The sequence below is a fragment of the Pristiophorus japonicus genome, chromosome 7, assembly GCF_044704955.1.
Source record: "Pristiophorus japonicus isolate sPriJap1 chromosome 7, sPriJap1.hap1, whole genome shotgun sequence".
Lineage (NCBI taxonomy): Eukaryota > Metazoa > Chordata > Chondrichthyes > Pristiophoridae > Pristiophorus > Pristiophorus japonicus.
The window spans coordinates 129043860-129066680 of NC_091983.1; positions in this window are offsets into that span (position 1 = coordinate 129043860).

The window sequence follows — 22821 nt, forward strand, 5'->3', positions numbered from 1 at the left end:
AACCACATTATATAATGTCTCATCCACATCAATCACATTATATAATGTCTCATCCTCATCAACAACATTATATAATGTCTCATCCACATCAACAACATGATGTAATGTCTCACCCACATCAACCACATTATATAATGTCTCATCCTCATCAACCACGTTATATAATGTCTCATCCACATCAACCACATTATATAATGTCTCATCCACATCAACCACATTATATAATGTTTCATCCTTATCAACCACGTTATATAATGTCTCACCCACATCAACCACATTATATAATGTCTCATCCTCATCAACCACATTATATAATGTCTCATCCACATCAACCACATTATATAATGTCTGATCCTCATCAACCACGTTATATAATGTCTCATCCACATCAACAACATTACATAATGTCTCATCCACTTCAACCACGTTATATAATGTCTCATCCACATCAACCACATTATATAATGTCTCATCCTCATCAACCACATTATATAATGTCTCATCCACATCAACCACGTTATATAATGTCTCATCCACATCAACCACATTATATAATGTCTGATCCTCATCAACCACGTTATATAATGTCTCATCCACATCAACAACATTACATAATGTCTCATCCACTTCAACCACGTTTTATAATGTCTCATCCTCATCAACCACATTATATAATGTCTCATCCACATCAACCACGTTATATAATGTCTCGTCCACATCAACCACGTTATATAATGTCTCATCCTCATCAACCATGTTATATAATGTCTCATCACATCGACCACATTATATAATGTCTCATCCTCATCGACCACATTATAACGTCTCATCCTCATCAACCACATTATATAATGTCTCATCTACATCAACCACGTTATATAATGTCTCATCCATCCTCATGAACCACGTTATATAATGTCTCATCCACATCAATCACATTATATAATGTCTCATCCTCATCGACCACATTATATAATGTCTCATCCTCATCGACCACATTATATAATGTCTCATCCTCATCAACCACATTATATAAAGTCTCATCCACATCAACCATGTTATATAAAGTCTCATCCACATCAACCATGTTATATAATGTCTCATCCATCCTCATGAACCACATTATATAATGTTTCATCCACATCAATCACATTATATAATGTCTCATCCTCATCAACAACATTATATAATGTCTCATCCACATCAACATCATGATGTAATGTCTCACCCACATCAACCACATTATATAATGTCTCATCCTCATCAACCACGTTATATAATGTCTCATCCACATCAACCACATTATATAATGTCTCATCCACATCAACAACATTATATAATGTCTCACCCACATCAACCACATTATATAATGTCTCATCCTCATCAACCACGTTATATAATGTCTCATCCACATCAACCACATTATATAATGTCTCACCCACATCAACCATATTATTTAATGTCTCATCCTCATCAACCAGGTTATATAATGTCTCATCCTCATCAACCAGGTTATATAATGTCTCATCCACATCAACCACATTATATAATGTTTTATCCACATCAACCACATTATATAATGTCTCATACTCATCAACCACATTTTATAATGTCTCATCCACATCAAACACATTATATAATGTCTCATCCTCATCGACCACATTATATAATGTCTCATCCACATCAACCACATTATATAATGTTTCATCCTTATCAACCACGTTATATAATGTCTCACCCACATCAACCACATTATATAATGTCTCATCCTCATCAACCACATTATATAATGTCTCATCCACATCAACCACATTATATAATGTCTGATCCTCATCAACCACGTTATATAATGTCTCATCCACATCAACAACATTACATAATGTCTCATCCACTTCAACCACGTTATATAATGTCTCATCCTCATCAACCACATTATATAATGTCTCATCCACATCAACCACGTTATATAATGTCTCATCCACATCAACCACATTATATAATGTCTGATCCTCATCAACCACGTTATATAATGTCTCATCCACATCAACAACATTACATAATGTCTCATCCACTTCAACCACGTTTTATAATGTCTCATCCTCATCAACCACATTATATAATGTCTCATCCACATCAACCACGTTATATAATGTCTCATCCTCATCAACCACATTATATAATGTCTCATCCACATCAACCACGTTATATAATGTCTCATCCATCCTCATGAACCACGTTATATAATGTCTCATCCACATCAATCACATTATATAATGTCTCATCCTCATGAACCACATTATATAATGTCTCATCCTCATCAACAACATTACATAATGTCTCATCCACATCAACCACGTTATATAATGTCTCATCCTCATCAACCACATTATATAATGTCTCATCCTCATGAACCACATTATATAATGTCTCATGCTCATCAACCACATTATATAATGTCTCATCCACCTCAACCACATTATATAGTGTCTCAACCTCATGAACCACATTATATAATGTCTCATCCACATCAACCACGTTATATAATGTCTCATCCACATCAACCACGTTATATAATGTCTCATCCTCATCAACCACATTATATAATGTCTTATCCACCTTAACCACATTATATAATATCTCATCCTCATGAACCACATTATAAAATGTCTCATCCACATCAATCACGTTATATAATGTCTCATCCACATCAACCACATTATATAATGTCTCATCCACATCAACCACATTGTATAATGTCTCATCCTCATCGACCACATTATATAATGTCTCATCCTCATGAACCACATTATATTATGTCTCATCCTCATCAACCACATTATATAATGTCTCATCCTCATCGACCACATTATATAATGTCTCATCCTCATCAACCACGTTATATAATGTCTCATCCACATCAACCACATTATATAATGTCTCATCCACATCAACCACGTTATATAATGTCTCATCCACCTCAACCACATTATATAATGTCTCATCCTCATGAACCACATTATATAATGGCTCATCCTCATCAACCACATTATATAATGTCTCATCCTCATCGACCACATTATATAATGTCTCATCCTCATCAAACACATTATATAATGTCTCATCCTCATCAACCACATGATATAATGTCTCATCCACCTCAACCACATTATATAGTGTCTCATCCTCATGAACCACATTATATAATGTCTCATCCACATCAACCACGTTATATAATGTCTCATCCACATCAACCACATTATATAATCTCATCCACATCAACCACGTTATATAATGTCTCATCCTCATCAACCACATAATATAATGTCTCATCCACCTCAACCACATTATATAATGTCTCATCCTCATGAACCACATTATATAATGTCTCATCCTCATCAACCATATTATATAATGTCTCATCCTCATCAAACACATTATATAATGTCTCATCCACATCAACCATGTTATATAATGTCTCATCACATCGACCACATTATATAATGTCTCATCCTCATCGACCACATTATATAATGTCTCATCCTCATCAACCACATTATATAATGTCTCATCCACATCAACCACGTTATATAATGTCTCATCCACATCAACCACGTTATATAATGTCTCATCCATCCTCATGAACCACATTATATAATGTCTCATCCACATCAATCACATTATATAATGTCTCATCCTCATGAACCACATTATATAATGTCTCATCCTCATCAACAACATTACAAAATGTCTCATCCACATCAACCAAGTTATATAATGTCTCATCCACATCAACCACGTTATATAATGTCTCATCCACATCAACCAAGTTATATAATGTCTCATCCACATCAACCACGTTATATAATGTCTCATCCTCATCAACCACGTTATATAATGTCTCATCCTCATCAACCACATTAGATAAAGTCTCATCCTCATCAACCACATTATATAACGTCTCATCCTCATCGACCACATTATATAATGTCTCATCCACATCAACCACGTTATATAAAGTCTCATCCACATCAACCACATTATATAATGTCTCATCCATCCTCATCAACCACATTATATAATGTCTCATCCACATCAACCACGTTATATAATGTCTCATCCACATCAACCACCTTATATAATGTCTCATCCACATCAACCACATTATATAATGTCTCATCCTCATCAACCACACTATATAATGTCTCATCCACATCAACCATGTTATATAATGGCTCATCACATCAACCACATTATATAATGTCTCATCCTCATCGACCACATTATATAATATCTCATCCTCATCAACCACATTATATAACGTCTCATCCACATCAACCACGTTATATAATGTCTCATCCACATCAACCACATTATATAACGTCTCATCCATCCTCATGACCCACATTATATAATGTCTCATCCTCATGAACCACATTATATAATGTCTCATCCACATCAATCACGTTATATAATGTCTCATCCACATCAACCACGTTATATAATGTCTCATCCACATCAACCACGTTATATAATGTCTCATCCTCATCAACGACATTATATAACGTCTCATCCTCAACAACCACATTATATAATGTCTCATCCAAATCAACCACATTATATAACGTCTCATCCACTTCAACTACGTTATATAATGTCTCATCCTCATCAACCACATTATATAACGTCTCATCCACATCAACCACGTTATATAACGTCTCATCCTCATCGACCACGTTATATAATGTCTCATCCACATCAACCACGTTATATAATGTCTCATCCTCATCAACCACATTATATAACGTCTCATCCACATCAAACACATTATATAATGTCTCATCCTCATCAACCACATTATATAATGTCTCATCCTCATGAACCACATTATATAATGCCTCATCCACATCAACCACATTATATAATGTCTCATCCACATCAACGACATTATATCATGTCTCATCCTCATCAACCACATTATATAATGTCTCATCCTTATCAACAACATTATATAATGTCTCATCCACATCAACCACATTATATAATGTTTCATCCTCATCAACCACATTATATAATGTCTCATCCTCATCAACCATATTATATAATGTCTCATCCACATCAACCACGTTATATAATGTCTCATCCACATCAACCACGTTATATAATGTCTCATCCTCATCAACGACATTATATAACGTCTCATCCTCAACAACCACATTATATAATGTCTCATCCAAATCAACCACATTATATAACGTCTCATCCACTTCAACCACGTTATATAATGTCTCATCCTCATCAACCACATTATATAACGTCTCATCCACATCAACCACGTTATATAACGTCTCATCCTCATCGACCACGTTATATAATGTCTCATCCACATCAACCACGTTATATAATGTCTCATCCTCATCAACCACATTATATAACGTCTCATCCACATCAAACACATTATATAATGTCTCATCCTCATCAACCACATTATATAATGTCTCATCCTCATGAACCACATTATATAATGCCTCATCCACATCAACCACATTATATAATAATCTCATCCACATCAACGACATTATATCATGTCTCATCCACATCAACAACATTATATAATGTCTCATCCACATCAACCACATTATATAATGTCTCATCCACATCAACCACATTATATAATGTCTCATCCTCATCAACCATATTATATAATGTCTCATCCTCATCAACCACATTATATGATGTCTCATCCACATCAACCACATTATATAATGTCTGATCCTCATCAACCACATTATATAATAATCTCATCCACATCAACGACATTATATCATGTCTCATCCACATCAACAACATTATATAATGTCTCATCCACATCAACCACATTATATAATGTCTCATCCACATCAACCACATTATATCATGTCTCATCCACATCAACAACATTATATAATGTCTCATCCACATCAACCACATTATATAATGTCTCATCCACATCAACCACATTATATAATGTCTCATCCTCATCAACCATATTATATAATGTCTCATCCTCATCAACCACATTATATGATGTCTCATCCACATCAACCACATTATATAATGTCTGATCCTCATCAACCACGTTATTTAATGTCTCATCCTCATCAACCACGTTATATAATGTCTCATCCACATCAACCACATTATATAATGTCTGATCCTCATCAACCACGTTATATAATGTCTCATCCTCATCAACCACGTTATATAATGTCTCATCCACATCAACCACATTATATAATGTCTCATCCACATCAACCACATTATATAATGTCTCATCCTCATCAACCACATTTTATAATGTCTCATCCTCATCAAACACATTATTTAATGTCTCATCCACATCAACCATGTTAAAGAATGTCTCATCACATCGACCACATTATATAATGTCTCATCCTCATCGACCACATTATATAATGTCTCATCCTCATCAACCACATTATATAATGTCTCATCCACATTAACCACGTTATATAATGTCTCATCCACATCAACCACGTTATATAATGTCTCATCCATCCTCATGAACCACATTATATAATGTCTCATCCACATCAATCACATTATATAATGTCTCATCCTCATGAACCACATTATATAATGTCTCATCCTCATCAACAACATTACAAAATGTCTCATCCACATCAACCAAGTTATATAATGTCTCATCCACATCAACCACGTTATATAATGTCTCATCCTCATCAACCACGTTATATAATGTCTCATCCTCATCAACCACATTATATAAAGTCTCATCCTCATCAACCACATTATATAAAGTCTCATCCTCATCAACCACATTATATAACGTCTCATCCTCATCAACCACATTATATAATGTCTCATCCACATCAACCACGTTATATAAAGTCTCATCCACATCAACCACATTATTTCATGTCTCATCCATCCTAATCAACCACATTATATAATGTCTCATCCACATCAACCACGTTATATAATGTCTCATCACATCAACCACATTATATAATGTCTCATCCACATCAACCACCTTATATAATGTCTCATCCACATCAACCACATTATATAATGTCTCATCCTCATCAACCACACTATATAATGTCTCATCCACATCAACCACGTTATATAATGTCTCATCCACATCAACCACATTATATAATGTCTCATCCATCCTCATCAACCACATTATATAATGTCTCATCCACATCAACCACGTTATATAATGTCTCATCACATCAACCACATTATATAATGTCTCATCCACATCAACCACATTATATAACGTCTCATCCTCATCGACCACATTATATAATATCTCATCCTCATCAACCACATTATATAACGTCTCATCCACATCAACCACGTTATATAATGTCTCATCCACATCAACCACATTATATAACGTCTCATCCATCCTCATGACCCACATTATATAATGTCTCATCCTCATGAACCACATTATATAATGTCTCATCCACATCAACCAAGTTATATAATGTCTCATCCACATCAATCACGTTATATAATGTCTCATCCTCATCAACCACATTATATAATGTCTCATCCACATCAACCACGTTATATAATGTCTCATCCTCATCAACCACATTATATAACGTCTCATCCTCAACAACCACATTATATAATGTCTCATCCAAATCAACCACTTTATATAACGTCTCATCCACATCAATCACGTTATATAATGTCTCATCCTCATCAACCACATTATATAACGTCTCATCCACATCAACCACGTGATATATAACGTCTCATCCTCATCGACCACGTTATATAATGTCTCATCCACATCAACCACGTTATATAATGTCTCATCCTCATCAACCACATTATATAACGTCTCGTCCACATCAAACACATTATATAATGTCTCATCCTCATCAACCACATTATATAATGCCTCATCCACATCAACCACATTATATAATGTCTCATCCACATCAACCACATTATATCATGTCTCATCCTCATCAACCACATTATATAATGTCTCATCCACATCAACAACATTATATAATGTCTCATCCTCATCAACCACATTATATAATGTCTCATCCTCATCAACCACATTATATAATGTCTCATCCTCATCAACCACATTCTATAATGTCTCATTCTCATCAACCACATTATATAATGTCTCATCCTCATCAACCATATTATATAATGTCTCATCCTCATCAACCACATTATATAATGTCTCATCCACATCAACCACGTTATATAATGTCTCATCCTCATCAACCACGTTATATAATGTCTCATCCACATCAACCACGTTATATAATGTCTCATCCACATCAACCACATTATATAATGTCTCATCCTCATCAACCACATTATATAATGTCCCATCCTCATCGACCACATTATATAATGTCTCATCCTCAACAACCACATTATATAATGTCTCATCCACATCAACCACGTTATATAATGTCTCATCCACATCAACCACGTTATATAATGTCTCATCCATCCTCATGAACCACATTATATAATGTCTCATCCACATCAATCACATTATATAATGTCTCATCCTCATGAACCACATTATATAATGTCTCATCCTCATCAACAACATTACAAAATGTCTCATCCACATCAACCACGTTATATAATGTCTCATCCACATCAACCACGTTATATAATGTCTCATCCTCATCAACCACATTATGTAACGTCTCATCCACATCAAACACATTATATAATGTCTCATCACATCAACCACATTATATAATGTCTCATCCACATCAACCACCTTATATAATGTCTCATCCACATCAACCACATTATATAATGTCTCATCCTCATCAACCACACTATATAATGTCTCATCCACATCAACCACGTTATATAATGTCTCATCCACATCAACCACATTATATAATGTCTCATCCATCCTCATCAACCACATTATATAATGTCTCATCCACATCAACCACGTTATATAATGTCTCATCACATCAACCACATTATATAATGTCTCATCCACATCAACCACATTATATAACGTCTCATCCTCATCGACCACATTATATAATATCTCATCCTCATCAACCACATTATATAACGTCTCATCCACATCAACCACGTTATATAATGTCTCATCCACATCAACCACATTATATAACGTCTCATCCATCCTCATGACCCACATTATATAATGTCTCATCCTCATGAACCACATTATATAATGTCTCATCCACATCAACCAAGTTATATAATGTCTCATCCACATCAATCACGTTATATAATGTCTCATCCTCATCAACCACATTATATAATGTCTCATCCACATCAACCACGTTATATAATGTCTCATCCTCATCAACCACATTATATAACGTCTCATCCTCAACAACCACATTATATAATGTCTCATCCAAATCAACCACATTATATAACGTCTCATCCACATCAATCACGTTATATAATGTCTCATCCTCATCAACCACATTATATAACGTCTCATCCACATCAACCACGTGATATATAACGTCTCATCCTCATCGACCACGTTATATAATGTCTCATCCACATCAACCACGTTATATAATGTCTCATCCTCATCAACCACATTATATAACGTCTCGTCCACATCAAACACATTATATAATGTCTCATCCTCATCAACCACATTATATAATGCCTCATCCACATCAACCACATTATATAATGTCTCATCCACATCAACCACATTATATCATGTCTCATCCTCATCAACCACATTATATAATGTCTCATCCACATCAACAACATTATATAATGTCTCATCCTCATCAACCACATTATATAATGTCTCATCCTCATCAACCACATTATATAATGTCTCATCCTCATCAACCACATTCTATAATGTCTCATTCTCATCAACCACATTATATAATGTCTCATCCTCATCAACCATATTATATAATGTCTCATCCTCATCAACCACGTTATATAATGTCTCATCCACATCAACCACGTTATATAATGTCTCATCCATCCTCATGAACCACATTATATAATGTCTCATCCACATCAATCACATTATATAATGTCTCATCCTCATGAACCACATTATATAATGTCTCATCCTCATCAACAACATTACAAAATGTCTCATCCACATCAACCACGTTATATAATGTCTCATCCACATCAACCACGTTATATAATGTCTCATCCTCATCAACCACATTATGTAACGTCTCATCCACATCAAACACATTATATAATGTCTCATCCTCATCAACCACATTATATAATGTCTCATCCTCATGAACCACATTATATAATGCCTCATCCACATCAACCACATTATATAATGTCTCATCCACATCAACCACATTATATCATGTCTCATCCTCATCAACCACATTATATAATGTCTCATCCACATCAACCACATTATATAATGTTTCATCCTCATCAACCACATTATATAATGTCTCATCCTCATCAACCACATTATATAACGTCTCATCCTCATGAACCATATTATATAATGTCTCATCCTCATCAACCACATTATATAATGCCTCATCCACATCAACCACAGTTTCTAATGTCTCATTCTCATCAACCACATTATATAATGTCTCATCCACATCAACCACATTATATAATGTCTCATCCTCATCAACCATATCATATAATGTCTCATCCTCATCAACCACATTATATAATGTCTCATCCACATCAACCACATTATATAATGCCTTATCCACATCAACCACGTTATATAATGTCTCATCCACATCAACCACATTGTATAATGTCTCATCCACATCAACCACATTATATAATGTCTCATCCTCATCATCCACATTATATAATGTCTCATCCACATCAACCACATTATATAATGTCTCATCCACATCAAGACGTTATATAATGTCTCATCCTCATCAACCACATTATATAATGTCTCATCCACATCAACCACATTATATAATGTCTCAACCTCATCAACCACGTTATATAATGCCTCATCCACATCAACCACATTATATAATGTCTCATCCTCATCAACCACATTATATAATGTCTCATCCTCATCAACCACATTCTATAATGTCTCATCCACATCAACCACATTATATAATGTCTCATCCTCATCAACCACATTATATAATGTCTCATCCACATCAACCACATTATATAATGTCTCATCCTCATCAACCATATTATATAATGTTTCATCCTCATCAACCACATTATATAATGTCTCATCCACATCAACCACATTATATAATGTCTGATCCTCATCAAGCATGTTATTTAATGTCTCATCCTCATCAACCACGTTATATAATGTCTCATCCACATCAACCACATTATATAATGTCTCATCCTCATCAACCACGTTATATAATGTCTCATCCACATCAACCACATTATATAATGTCTCATCCACATCAACCACATTATATAATGTCTCATCCTCATCAACCACATTATATAATGTCTCATCCTCATCAAACACATTATATAAAGTCTCATCCACATCAACCATGTTATATAATGTCTCATCACATCGACCACATTATATAATGTCTCATCCTCATCGACCACATTATATAATGTCTCATCCTCATCAACCACATTATATAATGTCTCATCAACATCAACCACGTTATATAATGTCTCATCCACATCAACCACGTTATATAATGTCTCATCCATCCTCATGAACCACATTATATAATGTCTCATCCACATCAATCACATTATATAATGTCTCATCCTCATGAACCACATTATATAATGTCTCATCCTCATCAACAACATTACAAAATGTCTCATCCACATCAACCAAGTTATATAATGTCTCATCCACATCAACCACGTTATATAATGTCTCATCCACATCAACCACGTTATATAATGTCTCATCCACATCAACCACGTTATATAATGTCTCATCCTCATCAACCACGTTATATAATGTCTCATCCTCATCAACCACATTATTTTACGTCTCATCCTCATCGACCACGTTATATAATGTCTCATCCACATTAACCACGTTATATAATGTCTTATCCACATCAACCACATTATATAATGCCTCATCCACATCAACCACGTTATATAATGTCTCATCACATCAACCACATTATATAATGTCTCATCCACATCAACCACATTATATAATGTCTCATCCTCATCGACCACATTATATAATATCTGATCCTCATCAACCACATTATATAACGTCTCATCCACATCAACCACGTTATATAATGTCTCATCCACATCAACCACATTATATAACGTCTCATCCATCCTCATGACCCACATTATATAATGTCTCATCCTCATCAACCACATTATATAATGCCTCATCCACATCAACCACAGTATATAATATCTCATCCTCATCAACCACATTATATAACGTCTCATCCACATCAACCACATTATATAATGTCTCATCCATCCTCATCAACCACATTATATAATGCCTCATCCACATCAACCACGTTATATAATGCCTCATCCACATCAACCACGTTATATAATGTCTCATCACATCAACCACATTATATCATGCCTCATCCACATCAACCACATTATATCATGTCTCATCCTCATCAACCACATTATATAATGTCTCATCCTCATCAACCACATTATATCATGTCTCATCCTCATCAACCACATCATATAATGTCTCATCCTCAAGAACCACATTATATAATGTCTCATCCTCATCAACCACATTATATAATGCCTCATCCACATCAACCACAGTATATAATGTCTCATCCTCATCAACCACATTATATAATGTCTCATCCACATCAACAACATTATATAATGTCTCATCCTCATCAACAACATTATATAATGTCTCATCCTCATCAACCACATTATATAATGTCTCATCCTCATCAACCACATTATATAATGTCTCATCCTCATCAACCACGTTATATAATGTCTCATCCACATCAACCACATTATATAATGTCTGATCCTCATCAACCACGTTATATAATGTCTCATTCTCATCAACCACGTTGTATAATGTCTCATCCACATCAACCACGTTATATAATGTCTCATCCTCATCAACCACGTTATATAATGTCTCATCCACATCAACCACATTATATAATGTCTCATCCTCATCAACCACATTATATAATGTCTCATCCACATCAACCACATTATATAATGTCTCATCTTCATCAACCATATTATATAATGTCTCATCCTCATCAACCACATTATATAATGCCTCATCCACATAAACCACAGTATATAATGTCTCATCCTCATCAACCACATTATATAATGTCTCATCCTCATCAACCACATTATATAATGTCTCATCCACATCAACCATGTTATATAATGTCTCATCACATCGACCACATTATATAATGTCTCATCCTCATCGACCACATTATATAATGTCTCATCCTCAACAACCACATTATATAATGTCTCATCCACATCAACCACGTTATATAATGTCTCATCCACATCAACCACGTTATATAATGTCTCATCCATCCTCATGAACCACATTATATAATGTCTTATCCACATCAATCACATTATATAATGTCTCATCCTCATGAACCACATTATATAATGTCTCATCCTCATCAACAACATTACAAAATGTCTCATCCACATCAACCACGTTATATAATGTCTCATCCACATCAACCACGTTATATAATGTCTCATCGTCATCAACCACATTATGTAACGTCTCATCCACATCAAACACATTATATAATGTCTCATCCTCATCAACCACATTGTATAATGTCTCATCCTCATGAACCATATTATATAATGTCTCATCCTCATCAACCACATTATATAATGCCTCATCCACATCAACCACAGTATATAATGTCTCATCCTCATCAACCACATTATATAATGTCTCATCCTCATCAACCATATTATATAATGTCTCATCCTCATCAACCACATTATATAATGTCTCATCCACATCAACCACATTATATAATGTCTGATCCTCATCAACCACGTTATATAATGTCTCATCCTCATCAACCACGTTATATAATGTCTCATCCACATCAACCACATTATATAATGTCTGATCCTCATCAACCACGTTATATAATGTCTCATCCTCATCAACCACGTCATATAATGTCTCATCCACATCAACCACATTGTATAATGTCTCATCCACATCAACCACATTATATAATGTCTCATCCACATCAACCACGTTATATAACGTCTCATCCTCATCGACCACGTTATATAATGTCTCATCCACATCAACCACGTTATATAATGTCTCATCCTCATCAACCACATTATATAACGTCTCATCCACATCAAACACATTATATAATGTCTCATCCTCATCAACCACATTATATAATGTCTCATCCTCATCAACCACATTATATAATGCCTCATCCACATCAACCACATTATATAATGTCTCATCCACATCAACCACATGATATCATGTCTCATCCTCACCAACCACATTATATAATGTCTCATCCTCATCAACCACATTATATAATTTCTCATCCACATCAACCACATTATATAATGTCTCATCCTCATCAACCACATTATATAATGTCTTATCCTCAAGAACCACATTATATAATGTCTCATCCTCATCAACCACATTATATAATGCCTCATCCACATCAACCACAGTATATAATGTCTCATCCTCATCAACCACATTATATAATGTCTCATCCTCATCAACAACATTATATAATGTCTCATCCTCATCAACCACATTATATAATGTCTCATCCTCATCAACCACATTATATAATGTCTCATCCTCATCAACCACATTATATAATGTCTCATCCACATCAACCACATTATATAATGTCTGATCCTCATCAACCACGTTATATAATGTCTCATCCTCATCAACCACGTTATATAATGTCTCATCCACATCAACCACGTTATATAATGTCTCATCCTCATCAACCACGTTATATAAAGTCTCATCCACATCAACCACATTATATAATGTCTCATCCTCATCAACCACATTATATAATGTCTCATCTTCATCAACCATATTATATAATGTCTCATCCTCATCAACCACATTATATAATGCCTCATCCACATCAACCACAGTATATAATGTCTCATCCTCATCAACCACATTATATAATGTCTCATCCTCATCAACCACATTATATAATGTCTCATCCACATCAACCATGTTATATAATGTCTCATCACATCGACCACATTATATAATGTCTCATCCTCATCGACCACATTATATAATGTCTCATCCTCAACAACCACATTATATAATGTCTCATCCACATCAACCACGTTATATAATGTCTCATCCACATCAACCACGTTATATAATGTCTCATCCATCCTCATGAACCACATTACAAAATGTCTCACCCACATCAACCACGTTATATAATGTCTCATCCACATCAACCACGTTATATAATGTCTCATCGTCATCAACCACATTATGTAACGTCTCATCCACATCAAACACATTATATAATGTCTCATCCTCATCAACCACATTATATAATGTCTCATCCTCATGAACCACATTATATAATGCCTCATCCACATCAACCACATTATATAATGTCTCATCCACATCAACCACATTATATCATGTCTCATCCTCATCAACCACATTATATAATGTCTCATCCACATCAACCACATTATATAATGTCTCATCCTCATCAACCACATTATATAATATCTCATCCTCATCAACCACGTTATATAATGTCTCATCCACATCAACCACGTTATATAATGTCTCATCCACATCAACCACATTATATAACGTCTCATCCTCATCAACCACGTTATATAATGTCTCATCCCCATCAACCATATTATATAATGTCTCATCCTCATCAACCACATTATATAATGTCTCATCCTCATCAACCACATTATATAATGTCTAATCCACATCAACCACGTTATATAATGTCTCATCACATCAACCACATTATATAATGTCTCATCCACATCAACCACCTTATATAATGTCTCATCCACATCAACCACATTATATAATGTCTCATCCTCATCAACCACACTATATAATGTCTCATCCACATCAACCATGTTATATAATGGCTCATCACATCAACCACATTATATAATGTCTCATCCTCATCGACCACATTATATAATATCTCATCCTCATCAACCACATTATATAACGTCTCATCCACATCAACCACATTATATAATGTCTCATCCACATCAACCACATTATATAATGTCTCATCCATCCTCATGACCCACATTATATAATGTCTCATCCTCATGAACCACATTATATAATGTCTCATCCACATCAACCAAGTTATATAATGTCTCATCCACATCAACCACGTTATATAATGTCTCATCCTCATCAACCACATTATATAATGTCTCATCCACATCAACCACGTTATATAATGTCTCATCCACATCAACCACGTTATATAATGTCTCATCCTCATCAACCACATTATATAATGTCTCATCCACATCAAACACATTATATAATGTCTCATCCTCATCAACCACATTATATAATGTCTCATCCTCATGAACCATATTATATAATGTCTCATCCTCATCACCCACATTATATAATGCCTCATCCACATCAACCACATTATATCATGTCTCATCCTCATCAACCACATTATATAATGTCTCATCCTCATCAACAATATTATATAATGTCTCATCCACATCAACCACATTATATAATGTCTCATCCACATCAAACACATTATATAATATTTCATCCTCATCAACCACATTATATAATGTCTCATCCTCATCAACCACATTATATAATGTCTCATCCTCATCAACCACATTCTATAATGTCTCATCCACATCAACCACATTATATAATGTCTCATCCTCATCAACCACATTATATAATGTCTCATCCACATCAACCACATTATATAATGTCTGATCCTCATCAACCACGTTATATAATGTCTGATCCTCATCAACCACGTTATATAATGTCTCATCCACATCAACCACATTATATAATGTCTCATCCTCATCAACCACATTATATAATGTCTCATCCACATCAACCACATTATATAATGTCTCATCCTCATCAACCACATTATATAATGCCTCATCCACATCAACGACAGTATATAATATCTCATCCTCATCAACCACATTATATAATGTCTCATCCTCATCAACCACATTATATAACGTCTCATCCTCATCAATCACATTCTATAATGTCTCATCCTCATCAACCACATTATATAATGTCTGATCCTCATCAACCACATTATATAATGTTTCTTCCTCATCAACCACATTATATCATGTCTCATCCACATCAACCACGTTATATAATGTCTCATCCACATCAACCACATTATATCATGTCTCATCCTCATCAACCACATTATATAATGTCTCATCCTCATCAACCACGTTATATAATGTCTCATCCACATCAACCACATTATATAATGTCTCATCCTCATCAACCATATTATATAATGCCTCATCCACATCAACCACGTTATATAATGTCTCATCCTCATCAACCACATTATATAATGTCTCATCCACATCAACCACATTATATAATGCCTTATCCACATCAACCACGTTATATAATGTCTCATCCACATCAACCACATTGTATAATGTCTCATCCACATCAACCACATTATATAATGTCTCATCCTCATCAACCACATTATATAATGTCTCATCCACATCAACCACATTATATAATGTCTCATCCACATCAACCACGTTATATAATGTCTCATCCACATCAACCACATTATATAATGTTTCATCCTCATCAACCACATTATATAATGTCTCATCCTCATCAACCACATTATATAATGTCTCATCCACATCAACCACATTATATAATGTCTCTTCCTCATCAACCACGTTATATAATGTCTCATCCTCATCAACCACATTATATAATGTCTCATCCACATCAACCACATTATATAATGTCTCATCCTCATCAACCACGTTATATAATGTCTCATCCACGTCAACCACGTTATATAATGTCTCATCCACATCAACCACGTTATATAATGTCTCATCCACATCAACCACGTTATATAATGTCTCATCCTCATCAACCACGTTATATAATGTCTCATCCTCATCAACCACATTATATAATGTCTCATCCTCATCAACCACATTATATAATGTCTCATCCACATCAACCACATTATATAATGTCTCATCCTCATCAACCACATTATATAATGTCTCATCCTCATCAACCACATTATATAATGTCTCATCCACATCAGCCGCATTATATAATGTCTCATCACATCAACCACGTTATATAATGTCTCATCCACATCAACCACATTATATAATGTCTCATCCACATCAACCACGTTATATCATGTCTCATCCTCATCAACCACATTATATAATGTCTCATCCACATCAACCACATTTTATAATGTCTCTTCCTCATCAACCACATTATATAATGTCTCATCCTCATCAACCACATTATATAACGTCTCATCCACATCAACCACATTATATAATGTCTCATCCTCATCAACCACATTATATAATGTCTCATCCTCATCAACCACATTATATAACGTCTCATCCACATCAACCACGTTATATAATGTCTCATCCTCATCAACCACATTATATAATGTCTCATCCACATCAGCCACATTATATAATGTCTCATCCTCATCAACCACGTTATATAATGCCTCATCCTCATCAACCACATTATATAATGTCTCATCCACATCAACCACATTATATAATGTCTGATCCTCATCAACCACGTTATATAATGTCTGATCCTCATCAACCACGTTATATAATGTCTCATCCACATCAACCACATTATATAATGTCTCATCCTCATCAACCACATTATATAATGTCTCATCCACATCAACCACATTATATAATGTCTCATCCTCATCAACCATATTATATAATGTCTCATCCTCATCAACCACATTATATAATGCCTCATCCACATCAACGACAGTATATAATATCTCATCCTCATCAACCACATTATATAATGTCTCATCCTCATCAACCACATTATATAACGTCTCATCCTCATCAATCACATTCTATAATGTCTCATCCTCATCAACCACATTATATAATGTCTGATCCTCATCAACCACATTATATAATGTTTCTTCCTCATCAACCACATTATATCATGTCTCATCCACATCAACCACGTTATATAATGTCTCATCCACATCAACCACATTATATCATGTCTCATCCTCATCAACCACATTATATAATGTCTCATCCTCATCAACCACGTTATATAATGTCTCATCCACATCAACCACATTATATAATGTCTCATCCTCATCAACCATATTATATAATGCCTCATCCACATCAACCACGTTATATAATGTCTCATCCTCATCAACCACATTATATAGTGTCTCATCCACATCAACCACATTATATAATGCCTTATCCACATCAACCACGTTATATAATGTCTCATCCACATCAACCACATTATATAATGTCTCATCCTCATCAACCACGTTATATAATGTCTCATCCACGTCAACCACGTTATATAATGTCTCATCCACATCAACCACGTTATATAATGTCTCATCCACATCAACCACGTTATATAATGTCTCATCCACATCAACCACGTTATATAATGTCTCATCCTCATCAACCACATTATATAATGTCTCATCCTCATCAACCACATTATATAATGTCTCATCCTCATCAACCACATTATATAATGTCTCATCCACATCAACCACATTATATAATGTCTCATCCTCATCAACCACATTATATAATGTCTCATCCACATCAACCACATTATATAATGTCTCATCCTCATCAACCACATTATATAATGTCTCATCCACATCAACCACATTATATAATGTCTCATCACATCAACCACGTTATATAATGTCTCATCCACATCAACCACATTATATAATGTCTCATCCACATCAACCACGTTATATCATGTCTCATCCTCATCAACCACATTATATAATGTCTCATCCACATCAACCACATTTTATAATGTCTCTTCCTCATCAACCACATTATATAATGTCTCATCCTCATCAACCACATTATATAACGTCTCATCCACATCAACCACATTATATAATGTCTCATCCTCATCAACCACATTATATAATGTCTCATCCTCATCAACCACATTATATAACGTCTCATCCACATCAACCACGTTATATAATGTCTCATCCTCATCAACCACATTATATAATGTCTCATCCACATCAGCCACATTATATAATGTCTCATCCTCATCAACCACGTTATATAATGCCTCATCCTCATCAACCACATTATATAATGTCTCATCCTCATCAACCACGTTATATAATGCCTCATCCACATCAACCACATTATATAATGTCTCATCCTCATCAACCACGTTATATAATGTCTCATCCACATCAACCACATTATATAACGTCTCATCCTCATCAACCACATTATATAATGTCTCATCACATCAACCACGTTATATAATGTCTCATCCACATCAACCACGTTATATAATGTCTCATCCTCATCAACCACATTATATAATGTCTCATCCACATCAACCACATTATATAATGTCTCATCCACATCAACCACATTATATAATGTCTCATCCTCATCAACCACATTATATAATGTCTCATCCACATCAACCAAGTTATATAATGTCTCATCCACATCAACCACATTATATAATGTCTCATCCACATCAACTACATTATATAATGTCTCATCCACATCAACCACATCATATAATGTCTCATCCACATCGACCACGTTATATAATGTCTCATCCTCATCAACCACGTTATATAATGTCTCATCCACATCAACCACGTTATATAATGTCTCATCCTCATCAACCACATTATATAATGTCTCATCCTCATCAACCACGTTATATAATGTCTCATCCTCATCAACCACGTTATATAATGTCTCATCCTCATCAACCACATTATATAATGTCTCATCCACATCAACCACGTTATATAATGTCTCATCCACATCAACCACGTTATATAATGTCTCATCCTCATCAACCGCGTTATATAATGTCTCATCCTCATCAACCACATCATATAATGTCTCATCCATATCAACCACATTATATAATGTCTCATCCTCATGAACCACATTATATAATGTCTCATCCTCATCAACCACATTATATAATGTCTCATCCACATCAACCACATTATATAATGTCTCATCCTCATCAACCACATTATATAATGTCTCATCCTCATCAACCACGTTATATAATGTCTCATCCACATCAACCACATTATATAATGTCTCATCCACATCAACCACATTATATAATGTCTCATCCTCATCAACCACGTTATATAATGTCTCATCCACATCAACTGCGTTATATAATGTCTCATCCACATCAACCGCGTTATATAATGTCTCATCCACATCAACCACGTTATATAATGTCTCTTCCTCATCAACCACATTATATAATGTCTCATCCTCATCAACCACATTATATAATGTATCATCCACATCAACCACATTATATAATGTCTCATCCTCATCAACCACATTATATAATGTCTCATCCTCATCAACCACGTTATATAATGTCTCACCCTCATCAACCACATTATATAATGTCTCATCCTCATCAACCACATTATATAATGTCTCATCCACATCAACCACATTATATAATGTCTCATTCACATCAACCACGTTATATAATGTCTCATCCACATCAACCACATTATATAATGTCTCATCCACATCAACCACATTATATAATGTCTCATCCACATCAACCACATTATATAATGTCTCATCCTCATCAACCACGTTATATAATGTCTCATCCACATCAACCACATTATATAATGTCTCATCCACATCAACCACATTATATAATGTCTCATCCTCATCAACCACATTATATAATGTCTCATCCACATCAACCACATTATATATTGTCTCATTCACATCAACCACGTTATATAATGTCTCATCCTCATCAACCACATTATATAATGTCTCATCACATCAACCACATTATATAATTTCTCATCCACATCAACCACGTTATATAATGTCTCATCCACATCAACCACGTTATATAATGTCTCATCCGCATCAACAACGTTATATAATGTCTCATCCTCATCAACCACATTATATAATGTCTCATCCACATCAACCACGTTATATAATGTCTCATCCTCATCAACCACGTTATATAACGTCTCATCCTCATCAACCACGTTATATAATGTCTCATCCTCATCAACCACATTATATAATGTCTCATAGTCATCAACCACATTATATAATGTCTCATCCACATCAACCACATTATATAATGTCTCATCCTCATCAACCACATTATATAAGGTCTCATCCACATCAACCACATTATATAATGTCTCATCCTCATCAACCACATTATATAATGTCTCATCCACATCAACCACATTATATAATGTCTCATCCTCATCAACCACATTATATAATGTCTCATCCAAATCAACCACGTTATATCATGTCTCATCCTCATCAACCACATTATATAATGTCTCATCCACATCAAGCACATTATATAACGTCTCATCCACATCAACCACGTTATATAATGTCTCATCCACATCAACCACATTATATAATGTCTCATCCACATCAACCACATTATATAATGTC